At 33.8% G+C, this 13385-nt stretch overlaps 1 protein-coding gene across 1 annotated transcript in view; it reads left to right on the forward strand.

The window, feature by feature from the left end:
* Positions 1 to 13385, forward strand: part of LOC150110529 (E3 ubiquitin-protein ligase HUWE1-like) — a 46321-nt gene that overhangs the window by 12160 nt on the left and 20776 nt on the right. The gene's annotated exons all lie outside the window — the stretch shown is intronic.

The following is a 13385-nucleotide window of genomic DNA, read 5'->3' on the forward strand; positions in this document are numbered from 1 at the left end:
ATAATAGATGCCTAATCTACTTTTCAAGGATTAGGCATTTGCTTGTTCTGACTTACTTCACTGGTCTCTCTTTCTCTTTGATCTATACTACCTATCCAAGCCTCTTTTGATAGCCGATATCTTTCCATTTCTCTCTCTGTTCCTTGATCTTTTCATTTACATCGTAAATACCTAGTTCTTTTGATTTCTTATATGGTTCAATTTTGTGCATCCTTTAATTGCTCTTAAAAATCTAGTCTCTGCTGCAGCTTGTATTTTACTTTCCTCTTTCTTCTTATCAGTCCATGTTTTTGAATCATATAATAGCTGGGAGTGGTCATCACTTTATAAAATTTTAGATGAGATTCTCATCTTGTTTTTTGTTCAGTGTTCTTTTAATTGTTCCACAGGTTTTCTGAAATTTCTTTATTTTTTCATCTATATCTTTATCTTTTAAATGTTATTATGCAGCCTAAATAATTAAACGTGTCATTTGTTCTGTTATTTTATTTTCTATAATTATTTTTGATCTAAGATGATCTCAACCTTTAAATGCCACAACTTTTGTTTTCTTTTATTAAATTGTATAATTGGCTTATTTTGTTTAATTCATAAACTGATTTTGGACGGTCATCTCCATTATTTTGTAATACAGCTAATTCTCTTTTTACACAGCCTTTTTTTACACGATTTCGAAATAATGTTTAGAAAACAGAAGCAATTCTATTTTTACACATATTTTGATTTTACACAGTTCAGATGGCACTTATTTTAAAATTTCTGTTTGAATTCAGTTCTCTTTAAAAAAAAAAAATAAGGGGGGGGGGTATTTCCATTATAATTATCATTTCCTAGAATGGTACACATGCACTTAAACTTGAATTTTGGGATCCCCCCCCATCAATGTTTTAAATATTTGGGATTACTCTACGCTACAGAATATAGACAAGTGTGGCGACAGCAAAAAAAAAATATTTTTTTTTAATTATGATTCCCTGAAGTTAAGCCGACAGATGATCTGTTGGTTCCTGGAAGCAGTAGGGTGCTATGCCGATTCCTCGAAGTTAAGTTGGTCCATTACGGGAGGCTCACCTATATAAAGCTGCTTGGAAGGAGTTAAGCTGTTTGCTAAACAATCATTTCTTGTTTATAATTCGAAACGTTTACACATTTTGTGTTTTGTTCGAGCAATAGTTATACAGGTATATATTAAATTTTGAAGTTTTGTACTGTACACATAATATCAAATATTGATTATTTTCAGATATTTTCGTAACATTACTCCATTAATTACTCCATTAAGCTTTAGAAACTAAGATTCAAATTTTAGAATTTTTAGCAGCTGGAGAAGGTTCAACATCCTTAGGGAAATATTTTGGACTGAATGATCAAGAAAAATGAAGAGGTCATTAGAAAATCTGTTCTTTATGGAACAAAATTAGGTTCCAAGTCGTCGTCATCATACAAGAGACATAAAAATGAAGATGGAAAACCTAATGATGTGGATAGAAGATTGCTCACAAAAAAGGAATACCTTTAGTTGGAAATGTCATCAAAAAGAAAGCATCACGGAAAGGAGCCAACAACATCAAACAACAATTGTGATTTTTCTGCAAGCACGGGTTGACTTACATAATTTCTCAAAAGATACGTGCTTCATAATGTAAAAAATAAAGAGAGAATCTGCAGTTGAACCGGCAACTAGGGAATTGAATTTCTTTCTATATCAGGGATTCTTCCAACTGTCTAAACTTATTGAAAATGGTGGCTACACTCCTGATCAAGTTTGGAACGTAAATGAGACCAGCCGTTTTTTTTTTTTTTTTTGATGGTTTTCAGCGGTTAAGGATCTTATTATTTTGCAGCAATGCTTCAGGAGATCATATATTAAAACCATTACTCATTAATCAATCCCTAAGACCACAGGCAATGAAAGGTGTGGATTTTAACATGTTACCAGTGCACTGGAAGGCAAACAAAAAAGGTTGGGTTACAAAAGAATTTTTAATGAATGGTTCCATCAGTGTTTTGTTCTAGAAGTTAAACACTATTTGATGGAAAACAATCTGGACTTTAAAATCTTATTGATTATAGGCAATGCTCCTGGCCATCCTGTTTTAGAACACCCGAATGTGGAGTTTTGATTTCTGCCACCTAATACAACATCCTTAATACAACCACTAGACCAGGGTGTGATCACTGCCTTCAAAACTTACTACAGAAGAAAAACATTCCAATACATTTTGGATAAATTAGATAAGGATAATTTACTGATAGTTATTGATGTGTGGAAGAAATTTTCTATTTTGGATTGCATCAAACTTGCTAAGCTGGCAATATCAGAATTGAAGCTATCAGCTTTAAATGCATGCTGAAAAGCTACTTGGCCATGTGTGAAAAAGCAAAACACCATCATACCTTTTGCATACAACTGAATATCCCAATATCATCAGATTAGCACATGCAGTTGGCGGAGAAGGATTTGATGATTTTTCGTCTGCAGATATTGAAGAATTGATGTTTGACAAGGCTATTAGTGATGACGAAATAATAGAAGCTGTCCTTGAGAATCTCGATGAAAAGAAAAAAGTGATGATGAAGAGATTCCACTCATTGCAGGATTAATTAAAGAAGGGCTTCAAATGGCTACTAAATTGCAAAGTCATTTTCTTACACATGATCCAAATGCTGAACAATTTAAATGCGAACTGAAGTCATATATGGTGCAATGTGAAGAACTATACAAAGATCTAGTCAAAACAGAATCTCAATTATAGAGTTTGTGGTAAAAAAAAATCAAACCTTCAGAATTACTGGAAATGAATGTTAATTTAGTTCCTTTTACTGAAGAGAACATTTCACTATTTCAGTATGAACAGGAAGGCCAAAGTGTTTCAAGTGATTTCATTCCAGTCTCTCACAAAAGAATGCGGCTACTGTCATAAAGTGATGGCAAATAAAATTTAACTAGTAACCATATGTGTGGTGTATTTGAGCCTTTTCGAATTTCTGTTTTATTAGTGACACACTATTTTCTTTAAGAAAGATACTTGTATATACTTTAAATAAGTATTTTAAAAATATATATATATATTCCATTAAAATTAAATAGTTTTATTCAATGATTTTCATAATGTTTTATTTGAAAATAACTTATTGTTCATATCGGGTTTTCACATCTGGGACCATTCTTGTATTTTTTACACGGTTTTTTCTGGAACCAGTCTACCGTGTAAATTGGGTGTATAATCCGATTATCTGTATACAGCATTATATTGATATCAGTTCTTCTAGTTAATTGGATACCTTGTTTAATTGTTGTTTTCCATATTTTAATAATCTGATCAATTGTTGGAGATAAGCTGCATCCCTGTCTGACTTATTTATTTCAATCTATTCTTTTAATTTATTACCTAACTGTAACTATGTTTTTGTACCGTTATATAAATTTTGTATAGTTTATACCAAATATAATGGATATCCTTGTTTTTTCATTATATTCCATAGTTTTTCTCTGTGTATTTTATCAAAAGTTTTCTCATAATCTATAAAGTCCATATGAGTCTCTAAATTAAATTTTCATCTTTTTTCAGTAATTTGTTTTTCCATATAAATATAGTCTATACATGATCTTCCATGTCCAAAACCATTTTGTTCCTCTGAGAGTGGATTGTTTGCAATATTTCAAAATCTTTTATTCAAGATTTTACTGTAAACTTTACAGTTAAGTGATCTGTTACGCTGTATAACCATTTCTTTAGTCCATTAAGCAAGAAAAAACATTGTAACATTATTTTATGAGTGCATGTTTGCTATAGTGAATTTTGGAGTAAAAGTATAATTGCTCTCCCTCACTACATTCATGCATGCATACATACACATGTGCACACAATTAGTTGATTTGAAATAGCCAACTTCTAAGATGTTAACATTTGAGGATAATTTTTCTCCTTTGTGCTAAGCAAATTACAGTGGATCCGCTGTAATTTGAGAATGTCTCTTCCCTCATTTCCATCTGTGTGATGTAATGATTTTAGCTATGGTGAAGGCTAGACAGATACACTTGCTCGTGGCAAGTAGATTTTGCCGGCTAGTGAGTAGCTACAGACAGACTAGACAAAATAGAATAGCTTTATTTAATAAAAATAAATACATTTTTAAACAAAGAAAAAAAAAAACAGAACATCACTTATTGTGTTATAGAACTCTACTGACTTTTTTTGGGATGTTAAAAATGGGAAGGAGGATTCTGAAGTGAGCAAATTTTTTACATGGCAAGAATGGTTTGTTAGCTAAAAATAAAAAAGTCTTATTTTTATTTTATATTTTTATTATTATATATAATTTAGCATTAACAGCATTTAACAGTAATATTGTTTAACCAGCCTGGTTGGCCAAGTGGTTAGCGTACCCACTCTCCAGCCAAGAGGCTGCAGGTTTGAATCCTGCCATTGGCATGGATGTTTGTGATTGTCTTCCACATTCATTCAGACAAGTGAATAAACACCCCCCCAAGATGGACTTGGTCACCACGGGAGTAGTAGACCCAATCCTTCTGCAATGGGAGAGGCCTTCACCCTGTAGTGGGTAGACAAGCTCATCATCATATAATTATAATTACAAACCTATTTTATTTGGTAGTAACCTGCCAGAACAGCTTAATTTCTAACTTCATAAATGAAAGATCACACACTAGCAACAATGGTCTGTTGGTGCAGTTAAGTATATGGTTCATTAAAGCTGTAGTAATTATGTGTTAAAGGGTTAAAAGTATAACATTAAAGTTGATAATACATAGGTAGTTAAGGATAGTTGGAGCTGGAGTGTAGAAATTTTCAGTTAAAGTGCGCTATGCTTTGTTATAACATCTTAATGCTCAATATATGAAGCATAAAACTTCATTCCAAATAATTTCATCTCAGAGAAGAAAGAAAATGTGGTATGATTCAAACACTGATGATCCTCAACTACAAATGTGGTTTGGGGGTATTAATAACCAATCTTCTGTTCTTGAACTTTCCATAAGACATGGATGCCCTGAATGGGATTCATCTGAGCCAATCAATGCAGTGCTCCTAAACAGTTTGTCACATCACCACTTAATGCAGCCTGCTTGCTAATCAAAGTGACTAATCTGATTTTCTCCATGCTGCACTACTACCATCAGCACTAGAATGGATCAGAAGCTTAGACATACAATTGTAGTTTTTGTATTATATTCATGTTCATATGTATTGTACTTCATTTGCCAAATGCTAAATAAATATGCTGAAATCTGTAAATTAAAAATCCTCTCTATGCTCTTCAACGCACCATGATGAAAATAGAGCATAAACCAAAATAAATAAATAAAAAAAAGACATATTTAAGTATGGTGTTTCAAATAGTTACAGAAGCAACACAGTGGAAAGCTTTTGGCATCACTTAGCTTGAATTATTCATTTAAGTTAAATCAAGATAGTGTCACAGCTGTAAAAATGTAAGGTATACTGCATTTTTAAGAAAGGACTGGAGAGCAACTTTACTATAAGGTGCAGTTGAGAGAGACTATATTTTCTAACCATTTGATGTGAGATGAAAGCCAGTAGGGCAGAACATACAGGGTGTTCGGGATAAATTTGACAGTTTCGTAAGGAAAAAGAAAATCTTCTTTGTATCTATTAAATTTAATGAATTGACAAAAAAACATTACAGGCAGAGTTAATTACAATACTATCAACAAGATTTACTCAAAATAACCACCATTAGCATCGATCACAGCTTCAATTCTGCTTCGGAACCTCGAACAAGCTGATGCTACAGTCTCCCTGGGAAGGGCCGCAAAAACTGTTTTAATTTTATCCATTAACTGGGCTTTTGTATTACTAGAAGTGCGATTGGTGTCTTTTTCAACTGCACCCCATACAAAATAATCCATGGGGTTAAGGTCTGGGGAGTTTGGAGGCCAAACATTTGGACTGGTGAAGTCGTAGAAATTTTCAGACAACCATTTTTGACTTTTCCCAGAGGTGTGGCAAGGGGCCGAATCCTGCTGCCATACATACGGCCTACCATTGGCTACCCTTGTTATCCAGGGCTTGACTACAGTTAGCAACTCCACGAACAAAGCCCGAATTCCAATGCCAAGGTTCTTCAACACCTGTTCCTGCAGATTTGCGAGGAATTCTGCTGTACGAACGCAATCAGATCGTCTGCTAGGGATCTTTCTTCTTGCTACATCCTCGTAGTCACCATTGCAAGTCTCTAGTTCATGCCTGATTGTTTTTACTGTATTCAGGGAGCATTGGGCAGCAGTCGTAATATCCTTATTTTGATGGCGGGCACGAATCATCATGATACAAGTTATTCTCTTCCATGATTCAGGTGGGTTCCAGCTATCCATCCTTTCTGACATCTTGTATATGAATGAAGAAGGGTCCAAACTTTTAAATGAAGAGAAGTGTGTGTTAATACATGTAACTTACGGAAAAATATAATTATAAATATGTTAAATTTATCCCGAACACCCTGTATATTTGAGTACAAATATTTCTGGGGTTTAGCAAATCTTCATTAAATTTTCAGTATTGAGACCACTCTTTTTAATAAAACAGGTTTATTAAAATAAACGATATAACGAATTTCCTAAGTCATTGGACTTTTATCAGAAGTAAAAAACCTTGTATAAAAAAAAACTAGAAAAAATTAATTACTCATAACAAACTGTTATATTAATTTATGCATTGGACAATGCTAGTTGTTGCTATCACATTCCTTGGAATGACATATCCCAGGTCTGTAATTAGATTTTTTTTATGAAAGCAGACCAACTTAGTGTAGAACTAAACCCTGGATTTTATTACAGAGTAGGGATATAGACTAATTCTGCAGCCACTCGAAACTTTCTTGTAAAACAATCAAGATCAATATGTGATATTTCTGTTTCTTACTTAAACTACCTGGTGGGTGGCCTGTGCTTTGTGCTGTATTCTTTTCTCGGTGTCTTTTATTTGTTCAGACATGTATCTCTCCAGACTGTCCCATCTGGCCTACATAACAAATGCTACAAGAGCAGTGAATTTTGTAACATCCTCATTTTTTCAAGGGAGGATGTAGAAGCTTTGGTGGATGCAAGAAATTCGAGATCTTGTACATATGCAAAAAAAGCCACTTTAACATTGTAGTCACAACTTTAAAGTGACTTTTTTGTTGCAACTTTATATGTAACATACTGATGTAGTGTAAAGTGAGTGCATTTTTGAAATGTTGTTTATTTAAAGGAGCTGTTGGAGACATCAAGAATTTTGTTAATTGCCTTTGGTTTGAACCAGGTAGGATTCATCTTCACTCCTTTTTTCTGATGTACTGGAAACGTAGTAGACTCGTGTAATGTTTTAATCATGCATATATTTTGGAATGGATAGTGGTGTAATGTAACATGTAAAAATTTTCCATTTGTAGTAGGTTTTCTGTATACTGAAAAGATCAATCTTTTTTGATTTGCTTTGAGTAGGATATCAAGGAATGGTAATTTTTGGGATCTTCCAGTTCAAGAGTGAATTTTATGTTTGGATGTAAGCTGTTGAGATAATCTTTAACTTAAGTCATCTGTCATTCCCATCCAAATAGCAAAAATGTTCTTGATATAACACAGCCAGGTTTTTGGGATTTTATGATAATTTTCAATAGCGTTCTTTCCAAAGTTCTTTAGTATTTATCCTTTAATGTGAAGAAAGTGTTTTCCATGTAATTCTTGAATAGTCCCTGGCAGAAAAAGTTTTTGAATAAGATCCATAGGATAATTGGTGAACAGACTAAGAACATTTAAACCCTTTACACTTTCAGTGAAATGTAAACTATTATTCACATATAATTTTTCCATCTTTCGTATGTGTTGAACTACCTAGTCTGATAGTTCAATCCCACGACCAGGATATTCCATTATGTCCTCTGGTAAATAAGATTTTCAAGTATGCTACTAAACAAGGAAAAAAAAAAGATGTTACTCCTTGAAAGTTGTACAAGAGTGTACTAGTTAGCAAGAGTGTGGTGGCTTCTTTCTGGAGAATGATAAACTCCCCCACCCACCCACACACATGGTGCCAACATGTTACAGATCTTGCAGCCATTCATGTATAGGTCATATATGTATATATATTAAAAATAGGTGGAAAATATTTTCACAGTCACTAATGAATGTTTGTGTAATCAGCATTAAGAAGAGATAGTAGTCTTCAGAGCATACTACGTGTTAATATGTGACAGTTAAATTACGTTATCATCCAGCTCAACAGTTTGGTATTCTAAAAACACTTGCACACACAGAGCTAGGGCTCCTAGTTTCACTGTTGCAGCTCTTTCCACCAAACTTAAAAAAACTTCACCTTACTTACCTGGTTATGGCTACAGCTCCTACAAATAGGAACAAAACACCACTATTCCTATTCCCTATGTCTGAGGTACATCAGAAAAGATAGCTGAAGTACTAATAAAATATAACCTTCACACCACATGCTAAATTAGCAACTCTGTTCCTCTCTCCTAAGGATAAACTCCATCTATCTAGAGTGTATGAAGTTCCATGTGACTCTGTGACTTGGCATACTGTGGACAGATAGGAAGATCTATGAGTATCCATCTTGGAGAACATTAAAAAAAAAAAAAAAAAAATGCATTGCTACCATTAATATGGAAACTCTGGACTGACAGATCATCCTTTAGACACTGCTTCATTCTTAATTAGATGGAAGAAAATCAATGTGCTATAAAAAAAGATTGTTTTTAGTCAGCCTACGAAACATTCTCCTAATAACAGAAGAATATTTCATAGGCTGTTTCATTCTCCTAACCTGAACAAGTATGGTTGCATTAACTTGCCAAAAATTTGGGAAACTTATCTTAAGATCAACTCATGCATAGCTGTAATACTTCTTTTTCACAACATGAGAGTCTTAGATGTTAGGTGTATTACAGTTTGAATTGTTTCACTTACTCATTGTCTTGCGTTGACTGTAACATATAATGTGCCAGTTAGTAAACATCTTTCTTATAAGTTATGTTCAACACCCAAGCTTGTCTATTACCTTATAATAATACTCATTCATACATTCAACAATTATGCATTTATCTGTTACCTATACATGCATAAATAAATATTTATGCATACCAAAGCAATATATTTATGGACTTCCAGGGTGCTGCAAAAATTTAATGAGCACCAGTGCATTTAACAAACCTTTAATTTCATAAAGAGTATACTTTATATCACAGTATTGATGATAATGAATTGTTGATCACTATTGAATGACAGTGAACCCAGAATTTAATTTCTTGATATCTTTAATTTAAACCATTAAATTCTCCCCAAGTACGGTGCTGTTCTAAATTTCTTAATACCTGAACTTTATGATGGTGAGTGCTTCTCTGTGGAGTGCATTAGTTCACCCCTCCTACAGTTTCACTGCTGAAACATCTGAAAAAATTATTTCATTTGATGAGAATGGTGAGAACTTATATGTCAAGAAAACCATGGCAAGGATCTAATCTAAAGATAAACTGCTGAACACCCTATTGGAAAAGTGGATGCTTCTCTATCCGCTGAAGTAAACTAAACTCATCAAATGATCCTGACACTTTAGATTGTCAGATCGTCCTTCCTTGTATTTGATCTGCCATCTTGTTTTAACTTAGTTCTTAAACAAGCAAATAGTTGTTGGTTGATTACTAATTTTAATATAGAGAAATTTATATTTTTAGACTGCACCACTCTATATCTAGATTAGTCTAATGAACTGTAGTGAAACCAACCATCAACTATTTTTATATCAATATTATTTCTTACGTAAACCATGTTTATCTCTTATGTTTGAAGCTCCCGCAAGGTCCGATAATTTCATGAACAGTGCAGTAAACGAGATTCAGGCAAACACAATTTTAAAATCATCAAAACAAAACATTTAATTCTGGTTAAGTATTATACATATAAACTCAATTCTGAGAACAAGATAATATAAATGTCTTCGCATAACTGGTCACAACATCTTACAGATTCAGTCTATGGGTATTCTGCAGACTTATAGCTTTCACAATATTAAAATAACTTTTAATAGAGTTCAATATCACAAAATCTCTTAGTAACAAATTTTACTATTATCACACAATCAGTAAAGTCTCAATACATCAATGGTGACAACAACTGCTTCATGAGTATACACTTTCATACTTCATACTCCGGCTGATTTCAGCAAAAACGTTATAGTTAATGTGGGGAATAACAGGAGGAATTACACACATATCTCTGCACTTAAGTAACATAAAATTGGACAGTTCTTACCGGGTAAATCCTTTGCTCATCAATTTTACTATGGGCACACTTTATAACTATATTTACTTAACGCACTATGGCAACACTATTTAGAATAAATCTTAATGATAACTGAACTATTAATGGTCGCACTTCACGTGTATATACATACTTGGATAAAGGAAAATGCTCATTCCTTCTTTAACACTATTCGACCAATTCAGCTCTATGTTATGGTTCCATGAAACTAATGGAACACGCAGTGATTCTTTAACTTCTAGAATTATTCTCAGTTGCCTAATACTTTCCTGGTACTTTAATAGCTTAATTACAGTACTAAGGTTCTAGACACAGCAATCCTTTGCATTCACTTTGCTGCTTCTCAATATTCTCCTCGTCTGCCTGTGTTATGCTCAATGCTCTCGTGTCCCTGAATGGTCGGTCCTGAAAAGGAGAAGAGCCTCAGTTTTCTCCGCTCTTAGCTTATGTACCTCCCTTCATTTTCCCCACCAAATTGTTTCTCATGCTCTTGCTTATGTCAGTTCCTTCTCTGCAGTTGAATACAATATCACGCGATTCAAGCACGCGCTAGCTATTTCTAGCCCATCTTCATAGTAAGAAACAAAATAAAATAAAAACAAAAGTATTGCATAACATTATACCTTTACATACTGGTAGTGATAATTAAAAAAAAAATTAAAATATAATTCACATAAGGCATATTAAACTTATATATACAATTCCTCATAATATTAAATTAGGAATAATCAAAATAAACAGAATAATATTTCAATACAAGGTCCTATCATTGCTAACACATATTTTAGATTAATTAATAAAATTTAATAAACTCAAGGCAATTACATGAATAATAATTTATAATCATGGGATTAATATCAAATAATTTTTACAAGTATAGCCTTTGGTATGGTGGATTAAGTTGGATTCTGTAAGGAATATTAATAATTCAATTTTCTCCTTATTCAGAATCCAACAAGATGATGTATTAAACATTTTTCCTGAAGAGGAGATAATCACTGACCATCCATACTTCCCAAATCAATAAATAAATATAAGCCTGACATAGGTAAGCTCTGAATATCTCAAATTGAACAAGGCTACAAAGTAGATACAATAAGAAAAATTTTTCAGTGAAACTGTCATTGGTTTTACAAAAATATTGATATCGAGGTTCTGCTGTAGAAACACGCTCTTCTGTTTCTGTCCACAGGAACTATACTTAAAATCCAGTTAAGATTTTAAGGCATTTTACTGTTGTTTGTAAGGTTGCTTGAGCTGAAGATTGCTAATTGAGCAGATTTGCCTATCAGTGGGATTTCTTATTTCAGTGTGTTAAATTTATTTACAACTGGGTTGTGAGTAAATAAGATTGAATTTGATAATCTTATATTGCAACTTCCTCGGCTAATACTTCTTATGGGTAACTTTAATGGATGCATTCTGTTATGTAGTGCCAGCACAAGGTTGTATCATTGAGCAAATGCTTGACATTCGTGACCTCTTTCTCTTAATAATAGTGCCAATACCTTCTTCCATATGCCTACCCACTCATATTCTGTAATAGTACATTTTTCACTACTCATTACACAATCATCTTCCTATTATTTACACTGTCTTCACAGGAACCATGTTCTCCTACGTTGGATACCCATGTGATAAAGGTCCAGGAATAAGTCATCAGATTCACATATCTTACATGACGCAACAGTACTCAGTGAGCAGAACTGCAGTATGCTTAATGACTTTTTTCTACTTGAAGATTCTACTCATGTCATCTATAAGTGGAAGATTCAAGGATCATTTTTAAAGTAAATAAGTAACTTAGCACATATGTATGCTATACAGTCATATGAAATGCAATTAATTGGTTCAAGGTTATATTGTGAGTAGAGTATTTACTATAACATTATATTGTTGGCATGGTACCAGTGTAATGAACACTGGTGGCAAAGTCCAAATTGTTGGGCGATTTGAATTGCAGGGTTTTATTCAGTGCAGTGTGCGTGAAATGTATTCGATGAGAAAATTAAATATGTGGAGAGAAATTGAAATGGGGCGGAGAATATGTATTAAGTGTTTTGAAAGTGAGTGTCTGTTAGGTGACGAGAATGCAGCAAATGTCAATGGCTTAGAATAGAATTGAGGATGTTATTCCTCTTTATAAGGCCTTGATAAGCCCAGATCTGGATTACTGTGCTCAAGTCTGGTCCCCTGGGTTTCTTGGTGATGAAGCGGTGGACAGGATTCAGAGACGACTGACCAAGATAGTGAGTGGCCTGTGGAATGTTCCCTATGAGGATAGATTGCAATGAGTCTTCATGCTCCATGGATGTGTCCATATAATAATGTCATTTTGCAAAATTTAATGTTAATGTAGTCAGTCAAACATCTATGAAGGAAGCAGTGAAGTGTGTCTCTCAGATCATATTGTCTAGGTAGCAATAGCCATAATTTAAAAAAAAAAAAAAAAATATATATATATATATATATATATATATATTTGCACATAATCCAAATCCATAATGGAACCTAGTGTTGTGTCGGGAAAAAGTGATGAGTCATCCTTTTTCCCACCCAACATTAAGTTATCTCAGAAGGAGTGGATAAGGACATACTTATGCCTCCGGATGGGAAATGTACCGAATAAAGTCCCAAAGAAAATGTAAATATCTGATGTGTAGATTCCAAACATTGTTAAGATTACCCATACGTTTATTAAGATATTAATTGTGAATGAATTTAAATAGAAAGTCATGTAGTATTATCAAATAAATATGTATAAGCTAAGTACAAGTTTAAGGCATGTAAAGACAGTTCGTAACCACGCCGTCCAATCAGCTGCCGCCGTATGCGTGACGACACCGCCGAGTGAGGGAGCTGTTTTGGGAGTTTATAAGCTTCGGCGGGAGTTCAAATCGTTCTCTTGTCCCTCGTCTCCTGGTTTCGTTGGCACCGAGTTTCCAGTCAGAGAGCTGTGTAGAGCCTGCCGCCACGTGTAGCAAGAACCTCCCCTTTGCTATGCGTGCTGCGTAGGTCAAGGCTGCAACTACAATGTGTTCAGGTCCATAAGAAGAAAGAGCCGCTGATGAAATCTACGTCAGTG

This window comes from Typopeltis vanoorti, chromosome 1 (genome assembly GCF_054136105.1).
Source record: "Typopeltis vanoorti isolate ZY-2024b chromosome 1, IOZ_Tvanoo_1.0, whole genome shotgun sequence".
Classification (NCBI taxonomy): Eukaryota; Metazoa; Arthropoda; class Arachnida; order Uropygi; family Thelyphonidae; genus Typopeltis; species Typopeltis vanoorti.